The sequence below is a fragment of the Engystomops pustulosus genome, chromosome 1 (assembly GCF_040894005.1).
Source record: "Engystomops pustulosus chromosome 1, aEngPut4.maternal, whole genome shotgun sequence".
In the NCBI taxonomy this organism is placed as follows: Eukaryota; Metazoa; Chordata; class Amphibia; order Anura; family Leptodactylidae; genus Engystomops; species Engystomops pustulosus.
In genome coordinates, this window is record NC_092411.1 from 194,699,541 (window position 1) to 194,715,017 (window position 15,477).

General features: G+C 41.1%; 1 protein-coding gene across 12 annotated transcripts in view; it reads left to right on the forward strand.

Moving 5' to 3' along the window:
* The first annotated feature begins 5,266 nt into the window (after positions 1–5,266).
* Positions 5,267–15,477, forward strand: part of SLC4A4 (solute carrier family 4 member 4) — a 149,897-nt gene continuing 139,686 nt past the window's right edge. For 7 of the 12 annotated variants that reach the window (XM_072117275.1, XM_072117285.1, XM_072117295.1 and 4 more), the window contains exon 1: positions 5,267–6,072. The gene's annotated coding sequence lies outside the window, so the exon portion shown is untranslated. Of the gene's footprint in view, positions 6,073–10,218; positions 10,241–15,477 lie in introns of those variants that run through there. The other 5 variants (XM_072117330.1, XM_072117338.1, XM_072117321.1 and 2 more) reach the window with 3 other exon arrangements.

The window sequence follows — 15,477 nt, forward strand, 5'->3', positions numbered from 1 at the left end:
AGAAACGGAACCAGGGTCACAACAGGAAATCAAAATAATAGCACAGGGCATCAGACAAATCTTTCTCTAGGGCATAAGGCACGAAGATCCAGTAGGGTGTGCAGAAAATGGCCAGCACCAATTAACGGCGCGCTGACCCTTTAAATCTAGTGAAGTCGGCGTGCGTGCGACCACTCATGACAGTTTCCTTTAATTACTTGGTCATTTTGCACCTAGTGACATGTGTACAAGGGGTGTACTTAGGATATAATCCTCACTAATCTTGCATTATTTTCCAAAAATGAAGGTGTGAAAAATAAGAGGGGGGGGCAATTTTGGTGCCTTTTCAATTGGTAATATTCAACTTTTAGGGTACCCTGATATCGTCTAGTCCAGCATATACTATTATTATATATTATTTTTATTTTTCACTATGTGCCACAGCCTGTGACAGCCAGTGGTGGTTGTAAGGTTTTACATTGTTACAATTTAAAAATGTGATTTTTTTTTTGTTTATGTGGACATACAATGGCTTATTTATTTTCAGGGGTTACCTATAACTCATTAATAAGATTTTTTTTAAAGGACATCTACCACCAGAATCAAAGATTGTACACCTAGCAGACTGACATACTGGTGTGTACACCCTTTGGCAGGAGCCACTAGTTTTTTTTAGAATAAAAGGCTTAAAAAATTATGCAAATAAGCCTGAGAGTTCCAGGCTCCCTTAAAACCTATGAAGCTTGGAGCCTCTAAGGCTCATTTGCATAATTTTAAAAGCCTTTTTTTGTAAAAAAAAAAGAAGCAAAACAAAACAGGGAATAAGAAGCTAAAAGAAGAGAAGATCCTGCCAGAGGGGGCACACACCAGCATGTCTGTGTGCTTGGTGTACAGGCCTTCATCCTGGTGGTAGATTTCCTTTAACTCTCAAATAAAAAAATTATATTTTTTTCCTGGGGAGAGTAAGGAAGGGTTCACCATACCATAAAAATAATATGTTACCGTATATTTCTTATTTGGGTCATTATGATAATCAACATCATGTTTGTCTTAAAGAGACACATACAATTGATTCTCTCTTCCTCCTCATGGACTGAGATCTGCTGCCTGGTTTGGGACCCCCCAGCCTCGGCTATATTGTATATTGGAATTATGAGAATCAGCCTAAGCATTGCAATGATCCCATACGGTAACTATCACAAAAAAGTGATGTTTGAAATCCAAGCTTGTGGAAAAGAAAAGAATGGAATATGAGAGGAACAGGTTCATCAACATTAGTATATTTAGCTTGATGTTTAGAAAAAAACTCCCATACTTAGCCCATCCTCAACAAGTTCACACAGTTCAGTTTCAAACCGGTTTGTGGGATCAGCTGTTAGCTTCTAAATTGTAGATCTGTCAGTAGTATTTTGCCATTTCTTCATCTGTATACCTCTTTTATAAATCGTGCATAGTATTTCCTATTTCTTAAGGTGATTGGTTGTAAGACCTGAAAGGAACCCACATGTATCTGTCAATGCAGCTAGAAGCTGTATGTTGAACATCTGTATGATGCACATAGGAGTTGAGTCTTCTCTGCCATACACATTAATTAACGGTAGTGTGGGGCTGACTTAGCTTAGACAAATTATACTTCCTGGTGGCACCATTTAATATCCTGTGCAACGTAATCATAAGTTTGCAAAAAAAAATTTCCAAATTCAGCGAAACATATGCAACACCCCTGCCAATGCTGGTAGTTGCGTATAGCGCCCTCTCCATGTCAGGATCTATCTGGTGAGACTGCACGACTCTTCCAGAAGACACTGCTTGGAGAACTTAGTCTAATTCCAGCTGGTAGATACTGCCTGGCAAGACAACAGTTAAGTGAGACTGCAGAGTTAAGAGAGAGAGTGAGCAGCACACCTTCAGTGCTGCCACAGCCATTAATCCCAGGAACTTCTAGTGCCTCAGGCTATGGCCTGAGTGCCTCTAGAGACTCAAGCCCAGCACTGCAGCTTCCACCACTTGGACTCTGTTTCATTTGAACCAGCCCAGCCTGCATCTACTATCAGGCTGCGTGTACCTTTCCTGCGGAGCGGCTCTCCATGACGTTTACAGCTTAAGGAATCTGCTGTTATCGTGTTTGGCTGTTGCCTGCCGCTCAATAAAGAAATGTAAGTTGATTTGCACAACGTTGGATCCGTCTGATCCCTGGATGCGAATGTCTACCACCACGGGCTCCCCATCCATCACCCAGGGACTCATCCTACAGACACCTTAGGGGCTGCCCCAGGGAGAAACCACTGCATCAGCCTCTCCCTTAATATGTCTTGCACACTCCACCTGCTAGAGACCTGCCAGGCTGTAGGTCAGCCCTCTGGTCCCCATACCAAGCACCATGACCACAGGGTGTTCTAGGCTGCAATAGCCAGCCACTCCTGTAATCTGGCCCGGCTGCCTCCAGGCCAAGAAAAGGCTAGGCCTCTGTGGGGGATGTTGCACATACAAACATACACAGCTGTGCCATTTTCTTATGAGATTTGTATTTATGTCTTTCAGTGTGCACGTCAAATGACACGTCATTTTTAATCTTTATGTAAGTATGGTCATAGGAATACCAAATTTATATATTAGTTTATGTCTTAATACCCCTTGAGTCCTTTGAACCCTAGGCGGTCTGATTGCTTATACAATATACTGCAATATAATATACAGAAAACAGAAAAATAAAAGGTAACTTAGTATCTTTCAGAGTTTAGGAGACCTAAAATATAATTTCTCTTTCAATCCCTCACTACTTTCATGATATTGGATTCTAGTTTAGACTTAGCCAGAGACAGTGTAGACAGAGGGTTTTTTTTACCACTTTGGTTTATTCTACTACTTTGGGATACTTTTTTGATACTATAATAGTATCAGCCACAAATTGTACCTCCTATCTGTCCAGATTCATTATAACAGTACTGGATTTTGGGTGTTCTTGGATGTGATGCTGTCCTGGATGGTTGCAGTATGTCCTGACATCAACTCTGTAAGATTCTCCAGGACACAGATGTGAATACAATCATGAAGCAGGGACCACAAAGAGGCATTACACTATGTGGGTAACAGATTGTGGCATTATACCATGTAAGAGCCATTAAGGTCCCATTATAGCAGGTAAGTAATTAACTGGACCATTAGACATTGTGTAAGATACTAGGCAAACATTATTATTTGTGAGGGGTCTAAGGAGTAAGGGTAAGGTATCTTATTCATCTTTAAAATAGCACAAGGCCAACAGGAGAAAGTTACATTAAGAGGCATCTATCTGATGCATTTCGACTCAATACAGACTCTTAATCATACATAAGAGAATGCACACACACATAGACACATATATACACCTCAAATGGGAGGAAATACCAAAATAGAGGCGCATCTCTTAATTATAAATATATAGATGTCCAAATGTTAGATCAGCTATTGATCAAAAAATTATACCAATTTAATAAATTGTGATAAACGTTGATTACATTGCATGTAGAATGTCTTTAGGTTGTATGAAAACAGAATTAAAGATACGGGGGGTAGGGGCGTTGCTAGGTCAAAAGATCCAGGACATGTGCCCTGGATCTTTTGGCCTAAGCCCCGAATGTCCCTGTCCCCTGTCTGTCAGTTCTCTCCACTGTCATCTCTATTTGCATCCTCTGGACATATATAGAGATGATTAGTGTAGTGGAGCAGGGAGCCAGCAGCATCCAGCTCCACTACAGCAGAACCATGGATTAGTGAGATCTGCAGGAGGCGATAGCAGCCTGGAGCCGGAGAACAGGACATTCACAAGTGAAGAGAGGTAAATATTAGTGTTTTTTTTTGTTATACAGTGTATTTGTGAGGTTTTGGGGGCATTACTGTGGGGTGGGAGCTATCCATGAGTTAGGGAAAGGCTATAAATGGTGAGAATGGGGGGGGGGTCATTATAAATTATGGAGGTTATTACTAAATGTGTGTGGAGCTATCCGTGAGAGGATGATTATTACTGTGTGTGGGGAATATTAGTAAATTTAGGGAGCTATTAGTAAGTGTGTGTGTGTGGGGGGCTATTACAAGATATTGGGGCTAATAGTGAGGGGCCATTAGTGAGTGTGTGGGGCTAATAGTGAGTGTTTAGGGCTAATAACGAGTTTGAGGAGGCTTATACTTAATGTAAGGTGGTTATTAGTGAATGGGAGGGTTCAAAGTGAGTGTGGGGGGGCTTTTGCTGAGTGCATTGGGATATTAATGATGGTGCTGAGGCTCTTACTGGGTGTTGGGGGGATCTATTTCTGAGTGGCATTATAACATAGCAGGCCACATTACTAAGTGTGAGGGCCACAAGATAGAGGTGTGATGTAAAGTATCATTATCTACACTGTGTGGGGCCATAATTGGGGCTTAATTATAAAATGAGTAGAAAGGGGTATATTACAAAGGGCTGTTTCACACTATTCCGTTATAAGTCTGTGATCACGGCCATGACAAGTGCCACTGCACAGACTCTCTGCTATATATCTGGGAACACAGTAAACCAGAATCTGGAGTATAATGCTGTGTGAGGGGAGATAATAAAGTGAAGGTATATGCATTGGGGCCCATGCCCCAGATATTTTGTGACCTCCGCCCCTGACGGAAGGCGCAACACACATTAGGAGACATGACAACACTGTACGCGGTGGGCGGAGCTTCAAATGTGGGTCCTGAAGTGGATGCACCTGTAAGGAGTCCACGCAGTAGTGTGAGCTATTATCAGCAGCTCCATAAATCTCTCTGTAGTTTGCTCCATTGTGTAACTCCCATGTAGCATACTGGACTGGACAGAATTGTGTACACAGCTCAGCTCTAAGCAGAACCAGGGATGGTCGTGATGGCTCCCATGGGGTCCAAATACAAGGGTTCTTATATCCTTTTACAAGTAAAAAAAAAATGAATAACAACAGTGTTAGAAAGTTGTCAAAGTTTTCTGTGATGCAGGAAAAAGCTCTATCCCCAAATAGTCAAATCCCCCTCACCGCCATTTGTGAAATAAAAGGGAAGGTTATAAAGTCATCTGTGGGTAAACAGCATCATATTACCCTGCTATCCCTGTGTGACTCCACACGCTGCATCCTAGCAACACCAACAGTTGGCACTACCAGTGTTGTGCCACCTAAACCCCTATAGACAGTGTCTGCTATTCAGAGGGAAGCCAGTACCACCCTCTAGTGCTGGGAACCAGCGTCATGTGCCCTTGCATCCTCGTATTGTGACCTCACAAACAGGTGACACTGATATATTACTCCTAGGTAGCAGAGAAACGTACCACCTCCTCCATGCCTCCAGGCACCTGCACTAAATAATTCATGGTTAATAAATACCAGCTTGCCAGGGGGTGGAGGAGAGGAAGAATAAACACTAGCAAAATTGTATCAGTCCAGCCACCCCCCACACTATAACTTCCTACTAGAAGAGGAGAAGAATTAGGGAGGCCTGGGACCCTGGTTGCAGCTATACAGGCATGACAACTGAACAACGCTATATATTTCACTTTTAGTCTGAAAGAGGAGCTAGGAAGAGGCTAGTGCATGAACCAGGGGCCGTGCCCATATCACTAGCTCATTGCCCAGCCCTAGACACTCCTTCCCTGTAATGTAACTCAAGGAGGGAGGGAATAGTGAGGGGGGAGGCAGACTCATGTCACTATTAAATGTGAAACAACAAGAGTCTTAATAGCAAAGCTGTAGTGTGCAGCTTTCCCAGAGTTGTGCTTCATTCTCTATACACCCTAATGCTTTGCCCCCTCTCCTCCCTCTCCCTTCTCTCCTCAGCTCTGCTATATCATTCCTTCTCCTAGTATTCCAAGTGTCCGAGCCACTGACAGGATAGAAGCAGAAGGATATAGTCAGGAGGAGGGGGCTCCCCTTACCAACTCAGTAGCAGCTGGTCCTGCTTGCTCTTCTATCGGAGCTACTTCCATGAAGAACAGGATCTAAACCTGTAGGAAAAGCTTCATCACCACCACTTTTATTACATTCATCCCTGACTGGACGCGACAAGTGAATGAGAACTGAGAAGCACCTGGTAGGATAGTGGTGACATCATACCAACTTCAAGGTAAGAGTGGTCCTCCTGACTACAACACTAAAACGAAGAGTTCTCAATCCTGCGGCTCTGCATATGTTGTTAAACTACAGCTCCCAGCATTCTGTGCAAGCATGTTGGAAGTAGTAGTTCTGCAACAGCTGGACAGGTTGAAGACAACTGCCATTCTGCGTAAAGCAGTTTCTGATGTCTTAAATAGCTGTGACAGCTGGACCTAAGAAAGTTTTCTGAAAAGTGAGGAGGGATTTAGTATCCCATATATATTATATCTGTCTCATCACTTTTACTTTTATTAACTCACATCACTAGATGATAACATATCCAGAGAATTCACATACCTGATTGCTTCTTAGTTAAAACTCTTTTTACAGGAATTTATATTTCATTTACATAGCATAGACTGATGAATGTACAGGCGGTCCCCTACTTAAGAACACTCGACTTACATATGACCCCTAGTTACAAACGGATCTCTGGTATTGGTAATTTATTGTACTTTAGTCCCAGGCTACAATAAACAGCTGTAACAGTTATCACAGGTGTCTGTAATGAAGCTTTAGTGTTAATCCTGATTCTTATGAGAACCCAACATTTTTAAAATCCAATTGTCGCAGAGACCAAAAAAGTTCTGGCTGTGATTACAATGATAAAATATATAGTTCCGACTTACATACAAATTCAACTTAAGAACAAACCTACAGACCCTATCTTGCATGTAACCCGGGGACTGCCTGTACTACTGAAATGTAAAGTGATGGACTGACAGCTCTGAGTAGGCACCATGCAGCCGGGCTGTCAGTACAAAGCACCAGCCACAAACCCTCCTCCTGGCACAGCAAGGGCAGCCAGAGACCATGTGCAGTCTGCTTCTAAATGACACACAATGCATGAGTGCTTAAAGATCATGTGCGGTGTAATACAGCTTTAGGGATCATGTGCAATACACTGCTACCTAGCTCTAATGCCCTGTAAGACTTTTTTAATATCAAAATAATACAAGATCAACATAGATCCATCAGCGGAAACAGCAAAACCACTAACGTTTCCTCATGGCTGGGGGAGGAAAGAGTTAAAGATGCCTTAAAGAGATTGGTCACGTTTAGACTACATGGGAAATAGACAGACGGTCTATAGGTTAGAAGAATTCCATGAGGCATGTAAGAGGCATACATAGGTCATGTGCAAGCAACCATAAGACCGATGACTTTTCCACGTAATAAAAGACTTCATTATATGTGCATAGAGACTATATAAAAGCAGAGAACAACTTCTCAGGGATCACATGTAGGGCTGAGCTCAGAGTTCACTTATTACAACATTTCTTGGAGGTCAAAGACGTTCCATAAACTTCAAAAAGTTTCAACATTCTGTACATTTTACTTTGCATACATTGTCGTAGATTTTCAATACTTTAGGGGTATTCTAACACAAATCAATACATCATCTATCACCTGGATGTATAGTATATGTTAAATTGGTGGGGGTCCATCCACAAGGACCGTAGCTAAAAAACATATGCATAGAAAATTCTCCCCACCATATTTTTTTGTTTGACGGGGTCCCAGCAGTCATACCTCCACCTTATTAATATATCACCTACCCAGGGGCAAGACAATAAATGTTCTCTCCTGTAATTCCCTTTAAGTTGTAATTTTGTGAATGGGTAGACTAGATCTGGAAGGTCACTTCACATCCTAAAAACCAGTTCATAATGTGCCCTGTATTGCACAGGTGTCATTGCAGCAAGCAGTACTTGCAGTTCCCAGCATCGTTAAAAACAATCAATATTTATTTCTGCATTAAAAACATTTTGGTCCAGATCTATCAAAAGTAATATCACAAAGTGATACTAAGTGATCATTAAGTGCAGATTGCCTCACAAATGTGCAGGGTGCGCCAGATTATTAAATACTGGCGCACATTCCTCAATTATCTGGCGCACATGGCACTGCTCAAGAAGTGTGCACCATCTTTTTTATGGCACCTTTAATATACAGCGTGCAACACAACTCAGTTGAGTATTAAATGTGTCGCAAACTCTGACTATGCACTAACACGCCCCTTTAAGTGCCCATATTTCTGTCTTTTGTCGGATACAGTGCAGGCATGTCACAAAAGTGGCACAGACACTTTACAAGCAGTGTGTAAGCAGATTCAACCTTCTTTTATATGCAGTGTTAGAGAAAAAAATGTTTAATATATCTGGGCCAATGTGCACATCCAAAATATAACCACACAGATTTGATATGTACCTAGTGGCGTTTCTTATTCATGAGTGGCATTCAGCATGTTTGTTACAGTTTTCAGGTCACATATATGGCAATAGTAATAAATCCATGCAATGATAACATGTCATCCTTTTAGGGTGCCACAAACCTAATGATTTCCAGTAAAAATCATTTTAAAACATCCCTTGTGCTGAATGCTTATACAGGTAGTCCCCGGTTTACATACAAGATAGGTTCCATAGGCTTGTTCTTAAGTTCAATTTGTATGTAAGTTGAAACTGTATATTTTATAATTGTAGTACCAGACAAAAACATTTTTTGCCCCTGTGACAACTTGAGTTTCAAAATTTTTTGCTGTAAGGGGATCAAGGATGATCAATAAAGCTTCATTACAGACACCTTACAGCTGATTATTGCAATCTGGGACTTGCAATAGTTATCCAAAGATCTGGGACTTGCAATAGGTATCCAAAGATCTTCACCAGAGGTCACAGTGGGCAGAGGGGTCCGTCTTTAACTAGGGGTCGTCTGTAAGTCGGGTGTCCTTTAGTAGGTGGGCCACCTGTAGTTCATAAGGGGTTATTTCAGTACCTTGTTAAGTACATGTTCTCTGTGTCCTATGAGAGAAAGGTATTTTTCATCCCTTTATTCTTTCCTTGAAAATTGCAGCACTTATTTGTTTGGGAACATTGTTTAAGCCAATTCTATAAATGCCTTTTACTGCCATAATTCTGCCCCAAATATTACTAAAATAAATGTCTGACTGCTGCGGTCAACAGCAGTACGTACACAGTGACTCCGATGGACATCAGATCAGAACTGCTAAGCTCCTTGTGACTCAAAATCAACCTCTAAACCTGGGCCATGAGAGCATAATTCTAGACAGCAATGAACTGGAGATCAGTGTTGTGTATGTCAGTGGTAGGAAAAACTTTGCTGATAACTATTATCATACTGTAAAGTAGTAAAAATGTTAGTGTCAGGTTCTCACGGGCTCATCTTTCCAGTTTCACTGGAGACTGTTCACAATAGTCTTTGCAGTTATCAGTAACTATAGCATGAGTCAGTGGTGCTTCATACAAAATCCTTACATTTAATCACCATACATTTATAACATGTAAAGACAAGACCTAGGAGCCCCAATACTTCTTGTGAGGTATCAATTAGATAGAAGCTACAGTACAAAGTCTGCTGTGTGTCATGTTAATGAATCTGGACTGATACAATTAACAGAATCTGTACAGATGTAATTCTTACAGGGTGAATCTGGTGCTAATTAAGATGGTTTTCTGTAAATGAACCTCTCCATCTATACTAAATCATCCTGCAGAACTATCAGGTGCTTAGACCTCCTCGTCCATAATATCTCAGAAAAAGACTTCTTTGAAATAAATGTAACATCTACAAGACAACCTGAACTCCAATCTTGTAAACCACTGATTTTGTACTATATGTTGAGTCCTCTTAAGTAACGTTCCAGGACCTCCCATAGATATGAGGGTTACTGACTTGCCCACATGTGCATATACTTGTTGAAAAGAGAGGATTAGCTGTGTTACATTTTTTCCTTCTGATCCTCTTTAGTTTTAGCCTAGGATAAGTGGCACCAGAGGTGTCCAGTGGCCGCTCACACCTCCTTCATCGCTGCTTGATTGTACTTGTTAACAGGAAGATTGTTGAGAATGACTTGACTAACATCCATGTCCATCTTCGATAAAGCCATTTCTCATGTTTATATGTAGACTGTGAAAAACCAGGACCGTTAAGGTCTACTGTGTGGGTATTGTACCTGCACAGACTACATACACTGTTAAGTGTATTTTAATAGATGTTAAATAAAGAAGTTTGATTTTCCTTGGATGTGCCACTGCAATTTGTTTTGACCTGTTCGCATCTGATGACAGGCGTCAGGGAGCACTCCTACAGAGAATCCACCTCACAGAGAAGCCAGGGTATGTGAAACTCCTTCACTTTACATTTACGTCTTTCCATTTATGCTTGTTGTACCTTGAAAACTGTCATTGATTTTGACAAATCCCAATATTACTTTAGTGTCTGTCATTTGTATCTGTGACTCAGGACCTCACAAGCCGTTTGGCTGGGGATGTCTGTGAATGTGATGTGAGGTAGAAGAGCTGAGGTGTCCCTATCAGTTACACCACTGAAACCCATATGGTGCCGTGTGTGTCTCTGTCTCTAAGGAATACACGCTGTCAGGGCCACAAGCCCGTCCTTGTGTGAATGACTTACCAACTCTTTATATAGCCCCGTCTTCAATACACTGAAAGAGAAGATCATGCTAAAAGAGGATTTTTTTTCTGGAAAGGGTTCAAGCAGGCAGCACACTGGTGTGTACGGGGTTCTTAGAAAGTTCACTTGGTTTATTTATAGCCTATGTACTTACTATAATGTGTGGTTAAACAAATGCCTGACAAAATATACTCCATATCACACATGATAACAACCTTCAAGGCCCTCTGTAGAGCTGTGACTTATAAATATTGTAATACTGGCACAAGACCTGATAAGGGACTACCGGGAACTGTATGTTACACATACAGTATGTCCTTACTTACCTTTCCTCTTGGCTCAAAATATTTGCTTTAGTATGTTTTTAGTAAAATGTTTTAAAAAAAAAAAAAAAAAACTGGTGATCTCATGGCTCTCTTCTTGAGATATCACTTGCCAAGTTAAACATACAGTACGGCTTATCATGTATGTCTAATAGCTTTATGATTCTCCTGTTGAATGGGAAATATAAACTGGAAAGAGATCTTCATGTACATAACCTGTATGTGACATTCTGCAATAGCATGGAGCGCACCTGTAGACAAGGTGTTTGTAGTATATCAAAACCATCCTATAATTTTACAAAATGGTCACCATTTTTAATCTTTCTGGTGCGGTTCTTTTGATTCACAGTCCCTGATTCATTTCTGTCCGATTCTCCAATTCTATGTAGACTGAACTTTGGTAGTCTGAGACATTAAAATGTGCTCTCATCTGGTCCATCCAAAACCAAAGAGGAGTATTTTGTACAACCAAAGCACCGAGTAATTATCTTTCGGTATAAGTGCTATCAATTTACTGCACTGTCAACACACCATTATAGCCCCCATCACGTCACTAGCGCTAGTTAATGTCAATGACTCAGGAGTTAATTATTGGTGCTTATTTACTAAGGGTCACGGATTGCACTTTCGTCGGACTGTTCACGGTTTTCGGTATTTAACAGGTTTGCACTGAAATTATGTCGCACGATATTGGATTGTGGTGCAGCTGCACTTTCATGTGACAGAAATCAGGGGGCGTGCTGTTGGATGATCCAACTGATTCGCACTGAGCGCGGGATTTAAGATTCAAATTGTGTCGCAAGACAATGCACTTACATACACCAGGAAGAAGAAGGTGAACTGTGTCTTGCCTGAGAGGGGAAGCAAGACATCTTAGTGAATTGCGGCAAAGTGCATTATCCTCGGACAATGCTCTTTCGTGAACTCTGCGGGACTGGGTAAAAAAATGTGCCTCATTGTTTTAAGTATTTTTCTCATCTGTTCTTAAGTATGGAAAAGTCTGAACATCTGAAAATCTTCTGCCTTGTAGATAACAGAAAAGACTTACACCTCGTCCATAAACAGTATGGGTGGGTAAGATCAGGTCCACCGGGTCTCATGGTCATGCAAAATGCAGATAATAAGATTTCCCCTCCATAACTTACTCTTTAAAGGGTGCATTCACTGAAGAGGAAAAGGTTAACAATATTTTGAACTTTTGACCATCCACTAGCTTTGAAGGTGTTATTACTATCATCTTATAGCCAATCATCTATATATTAAATTTGACTTGCAACTATTAAACATATACTTAGTTATGCAAATTCTTGTCATATAACTTGATTGTTGCTGTGTTGATCCTGGTGGTTACATAATCTTTTGCATCTTTTATAAATTATTTTCTAATAGCTCAGTTTATTATTAGGTTGAAAGGTCACTGATTTGAATGAGCAGCAATGTAGAAGATTGCTTAAGATCAGCTCATCGATAGCAGTCTTTTGGCCAAGAAAAATTGGCAAACTGCATCATGTGAGTGCCATGACAGGTGGAAGAATATGAAAGGAAGATCTGCAGTTGGAGGGCCTTCAAAGGTCCTGTAAGGATTCTTTTATATTGATTGCTTACTCCCATGTATGAGGATTTCTGGTCCCTCTCTTTATGATCTGTACATGACAGTATCAAACAAGGTTTATGGATGTTCATGGGCCCACAAGAACACTTTTGCCAACACTGCCCATATTGTAATCCACTAATGATTTAGATGGAATTTAGATGGAATTTCCAGTTCCAGTGGAGGAAGTGTAATAATATGGGGTCGTTGCTCAACTAAAGGCATTGCTTACATGACCTGGGACGAATTGATGGTGGTCTCAATGCTGAGCTATATATTGAGTACTATGTGTATGAAAAGGACATAGTGTTCCAGCAGGACAGTGACCCAAGTGTCGGGATTGGCAAAGAAATGGTGAGACTAGAGAAATGGTGAGACTAGAGAATGGCAATTTAGTAAAGTTGCTGGATTTGCCCCCAGACCTCAACCCAATTAAACATCTGTCGGTAGAGTTGACAATAAAAGGTATCTGTACCCAGTTGAGTAGATCTTTGTGTACCAACACTGGTGGAAAAGACCTGGGAACAGATTTCGTTTGATACATGAATCTAATTGAGAAAATACAGTTACGGGTTAGCTTCTAAAAATAGTTAGGTATCTACTAAATAGTTGCAAAATGATAAAATGATGCTAGACATTCAAAGCTGTAGTGTTTGGTGAGATATGGAACCTAAAAGTCAAATGTTCCAACCCTTGTTACCCTTTTGATGGTCAGTGTATTTTTATACAGGTAGCCAGGTTAAAGCTACAAGGGAGGCAACCCATAAAGCTCCTGATATTGGATAAGCTTTGGGTGTGTAGAAAACCTATTCAAAAGACAATGAGAAAGTCAAAGGGCTGGCTTTATTAACATGGGAAAGTGGAGTTAGATGTTTGTTAGAAAGTCACAAACCTTGCAGTGCAGTAGTGAGAGGTATTCCTGAAGGTATTACATTTCAGCCTTACAATTGGAATCAATTGTCATTCTACAATCTGGGCTAGTTCCAGCTCCATCTGGAAAGTAAAAGGCTTATCTTGTATTTTATTCAGCTTTATGAAGTGGAAATTTCATTGCTAGATAAATGTTTGAAGTCTGTTCGGTTGCATAACATCCTATCATAAGATATGTGAAGAAGTGACCTGAGTAAAGTGTCAGATTCGATTGTGCTATTGTTTCTAAAGGAGCTCAGTGTTTTATCCCATGAGAACCTTTACCCTATTCTGGGGCCAAGTCACGTTAGGTTTTACATCATTAAAAACTATTTGTGGCTTAAAGGTGTAGTGTCTGATAATCACACATGGTAGTGGGCAAATCCTTGTTCCAGAATTGTAGATTTGCTTTCTAGATCTTTAATAAACTTATCAGAATGTTGCTGGTTTCGCCTAACTTTTTCCCAGTTGTAACTTACTTTAGGAGAAGTATCTATTTCTATTTATCTATCTATCTACCTATTTATCTTTCTAGCTATCTATCATCTATCTAATTGTCAATGTATCTAATTATATATTCACCTATCTATTATTGTGTATCTTTCTAGTTGGTTGTCTTTCTATCTACTCTATCGATTCAATTCAATTCAATTTAAAAAAACTTTATTCGCAGGACCAAATACAAGTTAGCATTGCCGAAGCATTTATAAAATTTTGGATTGTGGGGAATAAGGTGGGGTACAGGTTCCTGGGGAACAGGATGAATGAGGACATTGCGTTTGGTGGGTTATTATAGTCCATGCTATCACATGTCTCTCAGTCTCTGGCAGTCAGTGACGTATTGTGCAGCTATGGCCATTGTGGTCTTCTCTTCCCCCAGCAGGATGGAGACCTTCTCTCCCTCCTCCATGGAGCAGAAGCCTGGAAGGAGATCTGAGAGTCTCCTGAAGTGTGTGTCCCTCACTGCTGAGTATTTGGAGCAGTGTAGCAGGAAGTGGACCTCATCCTCGTTGGCCTCCTGGTCCTAACACTGTTGACACAGTCTGCTCTCCCTGGACACGTAAGTCTGTCGTTTTCACCCAGACTACATTGCCAGGTTGTGGACGGTCAGTCTGTAGCGGCTTAGGATCCAGTGGTCTCCGGGGTCTGGTAGTTTCTCCAGGTACAGGGCCAGTCTGTAGTGTCTCTGTAGACTCTGGTAGATGCTCAGCTTATGGGATGACTCTATGGTGGTCCTGAAGTCACTGACATGTTCCTCCTGGGCCTTGTTTAACATTGGTTGGTGCACTGGTTTGGCATGAACCCTGCTTGGCTGTTGCTGAGAACATTGTGCTGGGTGAGGGAGCTGGAGATCCTCCTGTTCAGGACACTATTGAACAGCTTACCCAGGTTACTACTCACACAGATCCCTCGGTAGTTGGAGGGGTCGTACTTGTCCCCACTTTGTGTATGGGGGTTATGAGGCCTTGGTTTCAGGTCTGTGTGAAGTAGCCGGCACGTAGCACAATGTTGAACAGTTTAGCTATTGCAGCCTGTATTTCAGGAGTACTGTATCTTACCATCTCTGGTAGGATGCCATCGGAGCCACCAGCTTTTTTTTACATATATATGCAGATTATGCTCTCTGTTACCTCCTGTAGGGTTTATGGGGCATCTAGAGGGTTTTGAAAGTATATGATTTTTCCTCAAGGGCTTCTAGTTTTATTTTGATGTCTATCTGCTCTTGGTTAAGTTCCTCTGTTGGCATATATTTGTAGAGATCCTTGAAGTATTGGTACTAGATGTTGCCATTCTGGATATGTTAGTTTCTTTCCTTCCCCTCACTGCCCATGTGGTACCCTAGTTCCCAGAATGAGTTGTCCTGGGGGGCATCTTGGAGCTGGGTAAACTTTGTGGAGATGTGGTTGTATTTCTTTTTCTATAGTATGGACTTGTATTGCTGTTGTAGGCTTCCCTCAGGTTGGCGTTGTCTGTCCGTACGTCTGTCCATGTATTTGTCTCGCTATATATATTTAACTGCCTGCCTAACAGTCTATCTATATAATTGATTATCTGTGAAATCACGATAAAGAAAGTTCAAAGCAGCACCATGGGATAATACCTATACTAGATATAA